The following is a 15,988-nucleotide window of genomic DNA, read 5'->3' as shown; positions in this document are numbered from 1 at the left end:
TGTAGTTATTTAACATGATGAAAACTGTATTACAGCATCCGCTGGGCTCAGCTGGAAGCAAAATATCTCAAGTCTTTATCAAGGTTGATGCTCATCTCCAGTGAGATAAGATTTGTTTTGTTTTTAAGCTCAAACATCAACACACGTATCTTGCTGAGCCTATAAGGGAATATTTCAGCCACAACTCTTGCTAGCTCTTGAGTTTTAGTTTCATAAGGGTTAGCGATGCGTGGAGTTTACATAAAAGACACACTGGGGAAAAACTTTGAACACTGACTGACTGACTGACTGACAGGTGAGATGAAAATAAAAACAAAAATGAAAGAGACCTTCAGAATCATCTCACTAATGAGATTTAAAAAAAATCCAAAACAGCCACATTGCATCAAGATGAGAAACCAAATTGAGCTGAATTAATTAAGTAAATAAAACCAAAACTCAGTAAGGATCAAAATATTTCAGCAAAATTCTGCAGATTTCAGCAGATGAGCAAAAGTGAAAATGCCAAAATAAAATTATGAGACTTTATAGGAATCAAAATGTGCATGCAGGCACTGAGGGCAAAACCTCAATTAGTTCTCTATACAGTATGACACCTGGTAAACAGGAGAACGGGGACGGGACGTCGTGACACACAGATGGTCCATCCTACAGTAAGTCCCCCTCAGCCACAGATCTCAGGGGATTCACTTCTGTGCTGTCGACATTCTGAAGTGCCATTAGCCCACTTCCATACGAGGGAGCATGTAGTTCTGAAATGCAGTGGTGGAAAGTACATTTACTTAAGTACTGTACTTAAGTACAATTTTGAGGTATTTGTACTTGAGTGTTTCCACAATTTCCAATACTTTGACTTCTGCTCCACTATCTCAGAGGCAAATATTGTACTTTTACTCAACTACATTTATTTGAAAACTTTAGTTACTTATTATTATTACAAAACATACAGAAACCACTTCAGCCCTGGCTATAGGTACATGTTTTGGCCATTTGAAAATAGCCGATCTAAAAGCTCACAATGCGTCGCGATGCGCACATTGTGAGCTTGTAGATCTGCTAATTTCAAAAGGTTTTAATACTGTACATATAAAAACTTGAAATGGGCATTCTACTTGTAACAGAGTATTTCTACATTGCAGTATTGATACCTTTACTTAAGTAAAATATGTGAGAACTTTTTTCCACCACTGCTGAAATGTTGTCCTGGCTGAGAAACTTCCTGGCCGCTTGAGCCTGACATGGTGGAGAGGATGAGTAATGTACTCGCCGCAGCTTCAGCCAGAGCCACCGCAGGTAGGAGTGTGTCCTGTGCACTTTCACATGCACAGCTAGGATGCGTGTAAACTGCCTCGTGGAGGAAATGATTCCACGTTGGTTCTAAATGGAGAGAGAGCCAATGCTTCCTCTTGCTCCATCAATTCATTCAATCATGTCAACCTTGCTGACATTCCCGTCAGCCCCAAAATGAAAAATTGGTCAGGCAAGCAAGCAAGCAAACAAACAAACAAACAAATAAGTACGTACGTATACGCTCGCACGCACGCACGCACGCATGCACGCACACACACATACATACATAACCTGCCAGCTTTTATTGACACTGCCGCCACTCACAGAGCACTGACCCCTGTCGCCCCCTCTACCCCACTGACCATAGCACACGGTCCCTGCCACCCCATAAGCCCTATATAGTATAGACCATAGCACACGGTCCCTGCCACCCCATCAGCCCTATATAGTATAGACCATAGCACACGGTCCCTGCCACCCCATCAGCCCTATATAGTATAGACCATAGCACACGGTCCCTGCCACCCCATCAGCCCTATATAGTATAGACCATAGCACACGGTCCCTGCCACCCCATCAGCCCTATATAGTATAGACCATAGCACACGGTCCCTGCCACCCCATCAGCCCTATATAGTATAGACCATAGCACACGGTCCCTGCCACCCCATCAGCCCTATATAGTATAGACCATAGCACACGGTCCCTGCCACCCCATCAGCCCTATATAGTATAGACCATAGCACACGGTCCCTGCCACCCCATCAGCCCTATATAGTATAGACCATAGCACATGACCCCTGCCACCCCATCAGCCCTATATAGTATAGACCATAGCACACGGTCCCTGCCACCCCATCAGCCCTATATAGTATAGACCATAGCACACGGTCCCTGCCACCCCATCAGCCCTATATAGTATAGACCATAGCACACGGTCCCTGCCACCCCATCAGCCCTATATAGTATAGACCATAGCACACGGTCCCTGCCACCCCATCAGCCCTATATAGTATAGACCATAGCACATGACCCCTGCCACCCCTGAATCCCCCTGAGAACCTTTGTTCCCTCAGTAATCACTGTTGTCCAATATACTTAATACTTAATTGACTGGGGTCTCCCAAGGGTTTATATGTGGTCCCCCGCTCCTTTTCCCCCTGCTCTACACCAAATCTCTTTGATAGATATAGATATTTTCACCCAATCTTGGCCCTTTTCACCAAATGTTGGCCTAATATGTCATGCCCAGGGACGCTAGGATTCAAGTGGTTAAGCCCTATAGGTAGGCCTGTCACATGTTTTACAATCGCTATTATTTGAGATAATCACAATTATTTTTGTGTAATCGTCAATCGTTTCCATGTTGAAAAATGTCCATACATTTTCAAATAAAATAAATAAACATAGTAGTAGAAATAGCTTACAACATGTCACTTTGTGATGTGTTGTAGATCAAAGTTCTATTTCCACAATTTTGTAAATTCTTTGGAAAGAAAAAATATATTAAATGTGTCAGTGATTTCATGGTATATTTAAGTAATTTGCCCTGTGCAATTTATGATTCTTAAGGCTTAAACATACAAATTGTAAGTTCGTATCAATGTTCAATGTAAAAAACACAATTAAATCGTTAATCGCAATAATTTATGTGACAATTAATCATAAACTTAAATATCTAATTGTGACATGCCTACCTATAGGCCTAATATAGCCAAAATAATTGCCAATCCTACAAGCTTCACAACACGTTCACAGTTATAGATCGCTACTTTTGCTATTTTGACAAAATTGGGACGTCGTGTTGACAGTGGAACACTAACAGACTTGCATTGTTGTGACGTTCCTGTTTGTCCTTTATGGAGGACACTAATACTAATAATCTGAATTTACTATATCTGCCTGTAGTAGTAGTAGTAGTAGTAGTAGTATGAAGGCAGATGGTTAAGTGTGTCCCAAAGTTTGACCAAATGAGTATTCATTTTTATTCTACCACACCAAGTCCAGTTCCATTTTTGTGAAAGCACTGTAAGTCTGTATGTCAGAATAATAATAATAATAATAATAATAAACACTTCTAAAGGATTTGCCTTCGGCAAGTGATACAAAACTACATTCAGACAGTAGGATGAACTAAACGGCAAACATAAACCTCAAAGCAAATTGTTGAATTGACATTTTCTGGGTTCTGTAACCGAGAGAAGTGATGCCTCCTCTTCATCTCAAACTTGCTGACTTTTCCATCACCCCTGAAATCGAAAGTTGGTCATGCTAAAAATCTGTGTTTTCCCCTGACTGATTTGAAGAAGATAAACAACCTAAGCGAGTGAGTTGTTTTGCTGTGCTTCAAATTATTCCCAACCCTACTAAACAAATACAAAAACAGACAATCTACATTTGCTATTTACGTTTATTTATTCATTTTAATATATTGTTTTACAAGAAATTAAAGAAATCAGAACATGAAAAATGTTTCCCTTTAATGAAATGGCCAAAGTAAGGGACACCACATTGTAAGTGGTTCAGAATGTTGCACTATATCAACACGTTGAATGTATGATGACAGATGTTGGAACATCATGATGTCCTTGATGGGATCTAAAGGGTGTTTACTCTGTCGAGTCGGCATCGCAGTCTTTTCTACTTGGATCCGATAGTGTCCTGAAAGCTGCCATCTCAGTTTGAAAGCACTGCCATCAAGAATGACACAATGCATGAAGGCCTTGCCCTCTATCTATTTTTACAGCGTGGCTCTGTAGCAGGAGAACCATCTAGGCTTGTCTTGTCTTGTCTGTCTGTCTGTCTGTCTGTCTGTCAGAATATTGAATATCCCTACCTCTCTCAGTTCCACTCTCTCTCCTGAGTGTTGTGATCTTGTATATCTGCTATTTTCACTATTTAACATAGGAAGTACAGTATGTAGAGTTTAAACGGTTAAATACTTATGGCTCATAGAATAATTTATATAGGAGATAAGTGCCCTTTAATTCTTCCATGGATTCAGCATGTACGATGACACTTGCCACATGTGGATAGTTACCGTCCGACACTCCACACACATCAGTGGGTTGGGTGGAGATAATGTGTGGTGGTGGTGACAGCTAGCCGTTGAATAGAATCATGCGGCTAAAAGATTGCTTTTATTATTGGAAGAAGTAATTTCAAGATAAAATTATACGTGGCAATATTCTTCATAATTCTATATCTAAGAGCATCCATATTTCGTACTTTTGGGATTCATAAAATACCCTGGTATGCTGTAATACATTGATATCGTCCAGGCCGAATCTGATATGTAAAGTTCTATATTGCGGTTTGTGTCCGTGCAGTTGCTGAAGCACTGCTGCCAAGAACGGCACAATGCAAGTGCATTCTGTTCCCCGATACCTCTAATGAATTATGGCAAAGCATGGTTTTCTCACAATGCTACTTTTAGAGCTAGATTTTACAGCACATTGTATTTTGAAGGGATGCCTGTCAGAGACTTTTAGATGACTCTTAGATGTGTGGCAATTCAAAACCTCAAGGCATACCTGCATTCAAGTCTCGCAGTGATGTGACGCGTTGTGAGCATGCAGATGAGCTATTTTCACTATTTTCGAATATTTGTGGGAAACATAATTCACCTATAATGGCATGTCCAGAATAGGGACGCCAAGTTGAAAGTGGTTAATAATATAGGCTACTTTTTTGGGATATAATTTGCCTCTTTATTGGGAAATGAGAGCACAAACTGATATTTTGTATAGTTGTATACAGTATTTGTTCCAATAATGATGTGTGGTACTTTATTTCAAACTAGACCTGTACGTGTACGTGCTACTTTATTTAAAGTACTTAATTCTCAAGTACAGCACTTTATGTCAGAGGGCAACATCCGTATGCTTCTCCATCTCTGTATAGGATATTTTATTGCTGTTAAACATTAACATGCCATTGCCCAATTTGTGCAGGGGAGGGGGAGGGGGGGGGGGGGGGTCAAATGACACATGCGGAAACGGTGTTGGGGTTGGTTGGGGTTGGCTGTCAGCCGTTGTGATGGATTCATGACTCACTGATGACTTGTGTATGCTCAGCGTGATAGCGGTATCTTTTCCCCGTGTCTTATAGAACATCGTTAGCGGTTCTATAAGTGGCAATAGGCCGGGTCATCTGCAAACGGATATGGCTGCTATGGTGGCATGACTTCCTGTGTTAGTCATACTGAAAATGACTTATACGCTTATTATTTTTGGGGAGTGCGTGAGGAAGCTGCGCATTCCGCACAGGATACTGAACCAGTGGGAGATAGGGCTTGGGAGTGTGAGGCCCCTGAGCTAGCCTGTTAGAGTCATGCAATTATGTTGAAAATGTTTCAGAGAGGCATGTGTTAAGTTACAAGTATAATGTACTTTGTTGCCCGGGGGTCCCCCCATTGTTCTGAGAGAAAGAGAAAACATTCAAAATAGTTTTTATTTCAGGAAACCTGTGTGCGTGTGCGTGTGCGCGTGCACGTGCACGAGTGAGATGGCCGGAGGAGAGAGCGCGATAAATGTGAACTTTTGGAAGCAGGGATTTAAATGGTAGTATGAATTCAAGCCAGACTTGGGGTCAGAATGTAGAAGTTTGCTCTTGGTGCGGTGTGTGTGTGTGTGCGTGCGTGTGCGTGTGTGTGCATGTGGTTGACCTTAAAAACCGCCTCGTCCCGACCCGACCCTTTGGAGTGGTTTGGGCTCAAGAGTGTGCGTTTTAAGTAGCTTTGGCTAATATCACTGGTTAAATATATCTTCTTCAGTGACATGTTGCTCACTGATTGATGACCTGATAAATCATTTCACTGCAGTCTCATAAGTCATCAGTCATGACAGTATCGTCAAAAAAACCTTTAACTATTGGGGATTAAATTCATAATCCAAAGTTCTTCAGTCTTTCTACAATCAATCTAGTTTCCCATTTCCTAGTATGTTCCCTCATTTATTTGAATCCTATCATTTACTTCTCATCGCTGCAGCCTGAGTCTGTAAGATGGATTATGAGGCTGCATGATCAGGATAATAGTCGGGTGTATTTTCTACCTCGCCGAGATGATGACCTTCTGTTAACTGCATAACGTCCTAACATAACGTCCTATCGTGAAGTTATGCGATTCTTTGCTTGTGCACTCATCCATCCCATAGCAGGAGTGTACACAAGGTGCGGCTAAAGACAGATGGCGGTGGACTGAGTTTGTACTTGTTCAAGTTGCACTCAAACAAAGTATTAAAGCCATGAACTAACAGACAGGAATTTAAGCTCAACCTATGTGATGTATTCACTTCAAGGTAGTGTGATTCAGAAAGACAGAGCTACCATAAAGGCCTGCATGTAAGACATTATCCATGGATTAAAGTTCTCAGTCGCCATGACTGATATCAGTCATTTGGATCCCATAAGAGCGCAGCATGACGTTTTCAGCATGTCTTGACTAACTCTTGGCTTATACTGTACATAGCCGATCGTCAAGCTCACAACATGCTGCGGCGTGACACATGAGTGAGCTTGTATATCTGCTATGGTGTGTGCACACAGCACGCAACCAAGCATTAACCCATTCAGGCCTGACGTCGAAATTAAAAAAAAACGTTTTCTAAATCATGACAATTTTCGGAAAGATTTGAGGCACATTTTAACGATTTTTCAAAAATAGCAGATCTACAAGTTCATAGCGCGCCACTCTGTGGCGCGCTATGAGCTTGTAGATCTGCTATTTTTCAATAGCTAAATTATAACATAATGTTTAAAACACCAAAAGGGGTTCCCACCCCAAAATGGGTTAATGGTTAATGTGGTTAAACGCTAACGTGACATGGATGCGTTCCAGGTCTCAATGGATTAATCAACCAAGCATTAATCAACCAAGCATAAATCAACGCTAACCCATGTGGCTCATGCTGTTTCACAAAGATTGGCAGATTGGGATTTGTTTTGCTTTAATCCCTGCATGGGCAAAGTTTGGAACACACACAACACACTACAAAGTGATGTTATTTGCTCGTGGCTGTGTGAGGGTGTGTGATGTAATATTCATTCTGGCACCCGGGTTCGCTCCCAGTTGACATGCAGCATCCCAGCATCATCTCTTGTTCTGGTTCTTGGTTAGGACATTTTATTAATACATGGCCAAATATGTGTGTGTATGTATGCTACAGTTAACATGATGTCCCGGACATTCACGCAGCGGAAGCATATTGCAATATGTAGTTCAACAGTAATATAATAGTACCGTCATATTCAAGCTGTTGTATTGCTGTTTTGTGAAACTTGAAAAACCGTGTGTATATCCTGCATATTGTAAAGGCAATATGGTATTTTCATGGCTACTTGGAATGAGTATCTGGAATAAAACTGAGATAATGGCATGCTTGTGACTTGATTGTTGAAGGTCTTTTATGGAGGCCTTATAGACTTATGTACTGTACTCTTATCACCATAGCATTCTGTTAGCTAACGTGTACTTTAAGCACTTCTCATGCGTGCTCTGCTGATCCTTGTGAACATCAGTGTAGAGTGTCGTGCTCTGCCAGCTGAGAGCCAAACCCCCCCCCCCCCCCCCCCCCCCGACACACACAGTTTTGGTGGGAGTTATCTCAAGAAACAAACGTTGGCTTGAGCCCACATTTCTGAATCAGCATCCTTGAATCAGTGGTGGGAGGATGGAATTTGCTGCAGTCTTAAAGCCATGCTGTGTTCATTATTGTCGGCTAATCTCCTGTTCTGAGAATTTAGAAACCGCAATTAGGCTGCATTGCAGGGGAGTGCAGTTGGTCCAGTGGCCTACAGTACACACAAGGATCTTCAGTGTTAAATCTGTAATCTGTAAATTTTGCATCCTACGTGGGATTCAAACCCCAGGCTCCTGGGAGGGAATTCCTGCTTGGCCAGCGGAGATATTGCGCGTATGAGCTTGTCAACCAGTAAATCAAGAAACATTCTCCAACCACTGCACATAAACCAGATTACTAGTTATATTGTACTCTACCATACAAATTGGTTTAAATAATGTTTAAAATAAAGTATTTTTGCAGTAGAGCCCAAAGGGAAGCACGCACATCTCAAAACAATTCCACAGGTGCTGAACAAAAAAGGTTGCTTTATTAAGAAGACCCTTGACGGGTCTTCGTCAGGTACGAAGACCTGTCAAGGGTCAAAACATTGTTTCTTCTTAATAAAGTATTTTTTGCAACCACTATACAGGTATTAACTTTTTTTGCGAATACGAATACATATGAAGTGGTTGAGCCCCTAAGCATTGGTCCGGTTGCTATGCAACGCCTCCGTCACCACCAGCTGTGGGATCTTTACAACTCATCTCATTTATCTCGGTTCAAAGCAGGATTTTCAAAGCTCCTTAACTCTGAAACTACGAGCGATGTCCTTGGTGATCGTCAGCCATCCAAAGTTCGGATGTCATTTGTGACTTTGTCTCGCATTGCTCCCGACATGTAAACGTTTCTGGCGATAGGTAAACATTGTGCACTAATGATAGTGAGTGTGCAGGGGGCAGCAGCGGGGATGAAACTGATCCTCTTAAAGTGAACGCAGGCGCTGGCACAGGTTAACTACACTAATGCTACCACCTAGCGGCACACAAAGAATTAATGGCACGTATTTTATACAGCTTTAAGTCCAAAAATCTTAACCAACCCTTTAATTTATCCATTTGTAACAGAGTGTACAAATAGAAGCATTTGGTTCCATGTACTAATGATTAGTACATTATAAGAGTCAAATTAACTAGTGGATTTTACTGTACTGTGACTGATTGAAGTGTGTGAGTGGGAGTAAAAATATCCCTACAAGTCCAAGGCTATTTCACACTCACTCTAATTTCTGTGTTAGAGCGTAGTAATATCTTGGGAACAGCACAGTGAAATAATGGACACGCCACTGAATGATATAAATCCCTTTTGGACTTGTTTCAGAGATTAAGCAAAAGCAAATTGGAGCTTTTGGTTCAATTTCACATGCCCTTTTATGTGCAATAACTGTCTGCTTCGGTAGACGAGATCTCCAGCGTGACAAGAGCAAATCCCCCTGCAGGGGAGATGAGTGATATTGAATGAGATCATGCACGCCCGCCTGCCTCCAAGATAAGAAGTGTTGCCATTGTCTCATTTGTATTGTTTTGAACGATAACCTGCATCGTTGAAAAGGACTCCCGTATTGATCCGCCCATCCAATTGAGTGCCAGGCATCTACAGTATACGGATCGTTTGAGGCGTGGCATTTGCACAGAGGAGGAGACGAGGAGGCTCTCGCTTTCTGGTCATCCCATTGATTTGGCACTATAATCATATCCACTTCCATCAAGAAAATTGTAAATGGTCTGCACTTTTTGTCCGAAGCACTTTAGAGTGTGTGTGTGTGTGTGTGTGTGTGTGTGTGTGTGTGTGTGTGTGTGTGTGTGTGTGTGTGTGTGTGTGTGTGTGTGTGTGTGTGTGTGTGTGTGTGTGTCACATTCATTTATTCACACACATTCCCAGTTAGTAAGTGAATTCCACACATACAAGGCACCTCATCACCTCATCTCATCAGTGAGGGGTGTTCAATGTCTTGTTCAAGGACACTGACACGAGACCATGCAGAAGAAGCCAGGGATCAAACTGGGAACCTTTATTGATCTAGTCGTTTATAAGTCTAGTCGTGTGAATGTTGACATACGACAGCTTCTTCCTCTTTTCTGCTTCAACAAACAGCATCTTGCTTAGTTAGTTACATCTCTGTGTTAACACACAGAGATGTAAAGTTTGACCAACAGCATTGATCTATTACAAAAAACAAAAAAACAAACAGCAATGAAATATATCAATTTTGTTCCGGCTTGGATCAGTAACACAATGAAAAGTAACTTTTTTTAAAAACATTAATTATTTGAATATTGATATATTATCATTAAAATGTTTTGCCATTTATTTGGGGGGGGGCAACTTAATATCCTCACGGCCCACCAGTTGGGCCTCAGCCCACAGGTTGAGAACACCATCAGCTCTGAAGTAAAAATCATTGGTGGAAAAAGTACTTGTTTTACTTAGGCCTAAGTCAATGTGTCAATACAGCTACAGTGTCAAGTCCGGAATTGAAAATGTACTTGAGTAAAAGTACTGGCATGAAAATGTACTTAAAGTACCAACAGTACAGTATATTAGGGCTGGGACTCGATTAAAATTTGTAATCTAATTAATTAGAAGCTTTGTAATAGGCATTCGCATTCTATCTTTTCCTGGCAATATCTGCCATGAGCCTCTACCTGATTTCGGCAGTACAACTGCCTTCTTCAGGGTATGAAGAAGGCAGTTGTACTGCCGAAACATTGGTTTTACTCTGCATCCTAATAAATAATCGGCTCTTTGGCTATCAGTGTGTGCAGCCACTCTTTTTGTCTTTTTAAGACTTAAACTCTTTAGTTATTTCTGCCGTGAGCTGGCACCACTACTAAGACTGGTGTGCGTTTAGCATCCTCCTGCACATGATTATCATGTGAACCATGGCTAGCTGCTTCAGTATGTTACGCATCGAGGACAGCTTGACAGCTTCATGCTGTGGTGAAATCACCGCGACTCCGCGAGCCTCCGGTCTACTCTGCGAGACATGTTATGCATTTCCTGAATGGGAGTCTATCAATAGCCACTTATTGCCATTATGGTTCATTGTTCTTGCCATGTCTTTGTATATTCCATCTTTTTATTTACAATAGTGTTGTGCCTGACTGAGCTGTTTTTCTTTTTCTTTCTTTTCTTTTCTTGTTTGTTATTATGTTCTTGTTGTGTAATGTCTGTGTTTATTGTCCTTAATTTTGTTAAAACCAATAAATATACTTAGCCTCGCGGGCCAAATGCACAGTGAAATGTGATATACATATAAAGACAGAATATGTCTACAATGAATGTGCACAATTTGCGTTTGTGTGCATGAACCCATGAAGAGAAACAAAACCGGATAACGGAGAGAGCACTCTCACACTGACCACACTGAATACGTCTCGCTCTCTCACACACGCACACACACGCACGCACGCATGCACGCTATATAAAAATATAAAACAAAACAAAGAAAAAGTTATATATATATATTAGGGCTGGGACTTTAATGCGTTAATTGAGATTAATTAACTACAGAAAAATGAACGTGCTAAAAAAATTAACGCATTTAATCGCACCTTTTTTTTCACCACAGAACGTTTCTCACTGGCCGCGTTTCAAGTACTGAATAAGCTGCAGCATAGAGCAGCGAGCAGCAGCAGTCCACTCTGTCTACACTACAGCTCCGTCAGACAACAACAAAACCCAAACGAATCGAATGAAGAAGCCGCTTATATCGCTTTTGCTCCATGGATGGGACATTTAGATTTAAAAGCTATCGGATGGACGCGTGGATAGCAGCATGGTTGTGTGCAATGTCAGAGGGAAAGGATCCATAAGCCATATGACCAACGTTAGTTTCCATGCTAGCTGCTTCAGCTCTCGCAGAGTAGATCGGAGGCTCGCGGAGTCACGGTGATTTCACCACAGCATGAAGCTGTCCTCGATGAGAAACAAATGCAAATTCTGCCTAAAGCCAAGCAGGCGAGTTTGCAGGTCTCCAGGGAGGGAGTTGAGCCAAGTAGACCTCACAGTGTGTAAACAGGCGAAACAAACATGAGCAGGCATTCAGTTGAAATAACGTGCCCAAGATATTCAGTATCAGATATAACTTGGGAGCTTTGTAGACCTCACAAGCAAATGCAAACAAGTACAAACAGGTGGAACCTTTGTTTTGTTGGTTACTCAAGACCTCACATGCCACCAAGAGAGATTGTTTACGCACCCCATATACGCTCCGAAGCAGCCTTTTGGCCTTGGGTAGAATCTAGGGCAACTATATTGATTATTTTCGTATAGTCATTATTCTATCGATGACTTTATGATTAATCGAATATTGAGAAGTGTGTGTATACAGTATGCATATTTGTTATATATGAATCGGCAAGACGATATTCTAGTAGATTTTTCATAACTGACTGGCTCGTTTTGTCTGATTATGTGATTAACCACTTAAGCCCTACTTTATACTTTGTTGTACAACAGTGTCATGTACAAATAGTGAAAATAGCTGAACCTACAAGCTCGCAACGGGTCACGGTTTCACTATTCTTGAAATCTTTTGAGAATGTTCGCCTATAATGACATGCCCAAAGTAATGCAACCTGCTAGGGCTAGGTGAAAGTGTTACTCAATTCATCAATTATATATATTTTATTATAATTGATTTATTTTGTGTATATATAATTGGTTAAATCAAGACCCACCCAAGCTCTTCATTTGATGTGCTCTGTTATTGTCCTGTTGGTTTTCCTATATAGTCTGTGAAAGAGTACTGACTTTCAAATAACAAGCCCTATATTATTGACCTACATTACCAATCTGGGGTCTGTGATATACTTATTTTTTTTCAACCGTGAAAAAATAAAACAATGCATATATTGGATAATTGTCATTTCTCGGATACTAATGTTTTCAACCTATATGTTAAAGTCCCTTTCCCTGTAGAAAAACCTTCTTAGAAATCAGATCAGAGGATCTTGCAATTGAAGTGAATCATTTCATTTTTCAGTCAGATATGCAATACAATGCAGTGCGTCTTTCTGTTTCTAGGCTGCTAGACAAATGATCTTGATATTACACCCCTGGTGTTCTTCTTTGTAATGATATGAAACCCATTGATTTTACCACGTTTGAGTGATATCTGTTTTTGCCTTTGTAAATCATTTGGTTTGGTTGTTGGTGATGCTGTGAATAACTCAAGAGTGTTGTGTAATTGGGACTTCCTGACCCTAGCAGATGGTGCTTTGGTACATCCCTCCCTGCAGCCCTTTACAAGTTACAACGTATGGCAAACTTATGTTTGCGTCAGCATTCACCATATGCTCTTTCTGAGTTTAGTAGTGGCCATTTTGTATCAAATAAAGGGGCGAGAAATGCATGTTGTTTGGTTTCTAATACCAAGCTTGACCGACTGTGAGGAGATGCGTCATCATCCTGCAGGTTGAGCTAATAAAACGCACCTGTTGAATTTATTGGTCTCTAATTGGCAGCAGTGGGGATTGCTTTGGTTCACCAGAGCTTGGTAAACTCCCAGAGCCAGGGATCTGCAGAGGAATCCACACAAGGACGGATTGACACAAGCCATTATCGTACAAGGCCAGGTGAAAATCAGGTAGAGGCTCATGGCAGATATTGCCAGGAAAAGATAGAATGCGAATGCCTAGGAGTAGGAGGGTGGTTAGTGGGAGACTGGGAGTGTGGGGTAGATTTTCCCCCATCGAGCCAGCATTGGTAGGTAAACTGAGGTTTTCCCAGATAAACGCCAGCCATTGCATTGGAGATCTCTGCTGCCAGATACAGGGAAGAGAGTGAGCTTAATATGGAGAGGCAGAGAGAGAGTTTGATTTATTACTTTCCAATCCCTCCAGCAAGAAAAAAGGAAACACAACTTCAGAGGTCGAGGGCGGCAAAGACAAGCCGTGATGAATGCGAAGCCGAGCACGGCTCGGACAAATAGCTCTACATAAGCTATTGAGCGGCAGAGTGACAATTAGCTCCTTCATTGCAACCTCTCCCTCCCCCACCACCTGCCATACCAACACAACTGCTCTGATTAAAAACGTGTGCTTCTCATTGGGAGCTTTTAGATAATTAAGAAGCCCTCCCCCCTCTGCAGTGCTAGCTAGATTGCTGCTTGTTATACAGAAAGACCAATTGTGCGGTATAAGTGCCCTATGGCAGGCGTGGTAGTAAATATTAGAGGACAAGAAGATGTCACGGTTTTGGGACCGAAAGGTTTGGGTCTGCCGGTGTTTTTGACCGATATTTTGTGTGCAAAGTGCAAAACGTCCTAATCAATTTATCTATTCAATCTATTACAAATATATTTTATTAATACAAATGTTTTAATAGATACAGAATGAACACAATTTTCAAGATAACACGTTGCAATGCAACATGTTGTTAGCTTTTGATACTGTACATTTCGTATATGATGACAATATTGGGACACTTTGGTTGCAAAACTGCTGGTATAGTGGTACCAATGTCGTCCAAAAGTCTGGCCTAGATACTGTATAGGTCGAGCTATAGTAAATAATAATATGGATGTTGTTTCGCCCATATTGTGCGATCTTACAGCCAGAAAATACCCTTTCCTCTAAGAGAGAGGACAGGCAGCTACTTCACTTGCACTTGGATATACCAATGTGTCCTTTGGTGTGAGCTTTCATCCAAAGCAGTGTTGATTTTGAAAGCACTTTTTGATTTAGTATTAGTCCTCTAGTCATAGTCTTTTGAATACAATTTAATTTAGTTTTAGTCATATTTTAGTTACCTTTTTTAGAGTTTTAGTCGACTAAATATATCATACAATTGTATAGTCGACTAGTTGATTTTGTCGACAAAAATGCATTTTGGCGGTGCCTTAATTGATGGCTATGCATCGCAGCGGGACGCGCTGTGAGCTTGTAGATCTGCTATTTTCAAAGCACAACACTCAAGCTCTTCTCCACTAGTACCCCTCCCCACATTTTAGTCTAGTTTTTTTGTCAGTATTTTTAGTCATAGTCTTAGTCATCATGGCTAATTCTTTATTAATAGTTTTCGTTTAGTTTTTATCTGTAAAATCAACATTGATCCTTTGAGCCCACTTTGATCTGCCCAGCATGTAGCTTCACGTCGTCGTGGCGTGCTAATGGCCCATGCATGTTCATGAACCGTGCAGGAATGAGGTCATCGTGTTCAGCTGCCTGAACGGTGTCTGCTCAGGACAAAAAAGGCCCGTTGTTTTAACCCTAGAACACTAAACATACATTTTGTCACACCATCACTAAACACAGGTATATTTTTCCCAATGTAAAATATTCCATAACAAATATTTCTCATAAAAATATATTGAAGTACAGCAACACATGGCAACTTGAGGTACTCTTCTTTAATATTTCATCAAGACTTTTCACCAAAAAAAACCAGAAAAATAGATATTATGGGGGGCCCTATAGGAGGACAAAATCTGTGAAAAACGTGGGTATTATTTAAATAATATTCCTTAAAGGGTAAGACCACTTTTAGAGGTTTGGGTTGTTTTCTTACCTTATTATGGGCAAACTAGTCCATTCCATGAGTTATTTCGCTCTGTTTTGTTTATTAGAGATTTGAGAAATAAAAAAAGACGCTCATTGACTTCCATTGTAACGGGGAAACAGTCTTTTAGCACATAAACCAACGCAACAAAAGCTGATTCTGACAGTTTATGACACCAGGAAAACTCATGCGGTTTTATTTTCGTCTTTTAAGATAGATTTATAAAGTTACTATTTTAGTCGGAGATAGACTGAAGCAGTTCCCAACTCTCGCGGGTCGTCTTGCGAGGTTTCGTTTGTAAACAGAAGTCTGCACACTGTTTGAGATGCATCCAGCTGCAGCCTCGCATATGAGCAGTCCCAGACACACACTTTACACACTTCTTCTAAAGTGTCTTCTAAAGTGTCTCCCTCAAACACGTCCACTGTGTATGTTTTTAGTGACAAGCGGACGAGATCAAATCCATGTGTTTACATCCCCGTCATTTCCAATAAGGAAGTGGTGTACAGTTTTGGTCCAATCAGATCGTTTTTCTCAGCAGTGATTCGGTCGGCGTAGGCATACCTACCGGATCT

At 41.0% G+C, this 15,988-nt stretch overlaps 1 protein-coding gene across 4 annotated transcripts in view; it reads left to right on the top strand.

Moving 5' to 3' along the window:
- tfpia (tissue factor pathway inhibitor a) overlaps positions 1-15,988 on the top strand; it is an 83,760-nt gene that overhangs the window by 33,585 nt on the left and 34,187 nt on the right. Inside the window, exon 1 of one of the 4 annotated variants that reach the window (XM_079518594.1) lies at positions 13,389-13,500. The exons of the other annotated variants lie outside the window; for them this stretch is intronic. The gene's annotated coding sequence lies outside the window, so the exon portion shown is untranslated. Of the gene's footprint in view, positions 1-13,388; positions 13,501-15,988 lie in introns of those variants that run through there. 4 annotated transcript variants of the gene reach the window in all.

Source organism: Electrona antarctica (assembly GCF_951216825.1).
Source record: "Electrona antarctica genome assembly, chromosome: 13".
Taxonomy (NCBI): domain Eukaryota; kingdom Metazoa; phylum Chordata; class Actinopteri; order Myctophiformes; family Myctophidae; genus Electrona; species Electrona antarctica.
Note: the sequence above shows the minus strand (reverse complement) of the source record. Positions and strands in the feature narration are given on the sequence as shown.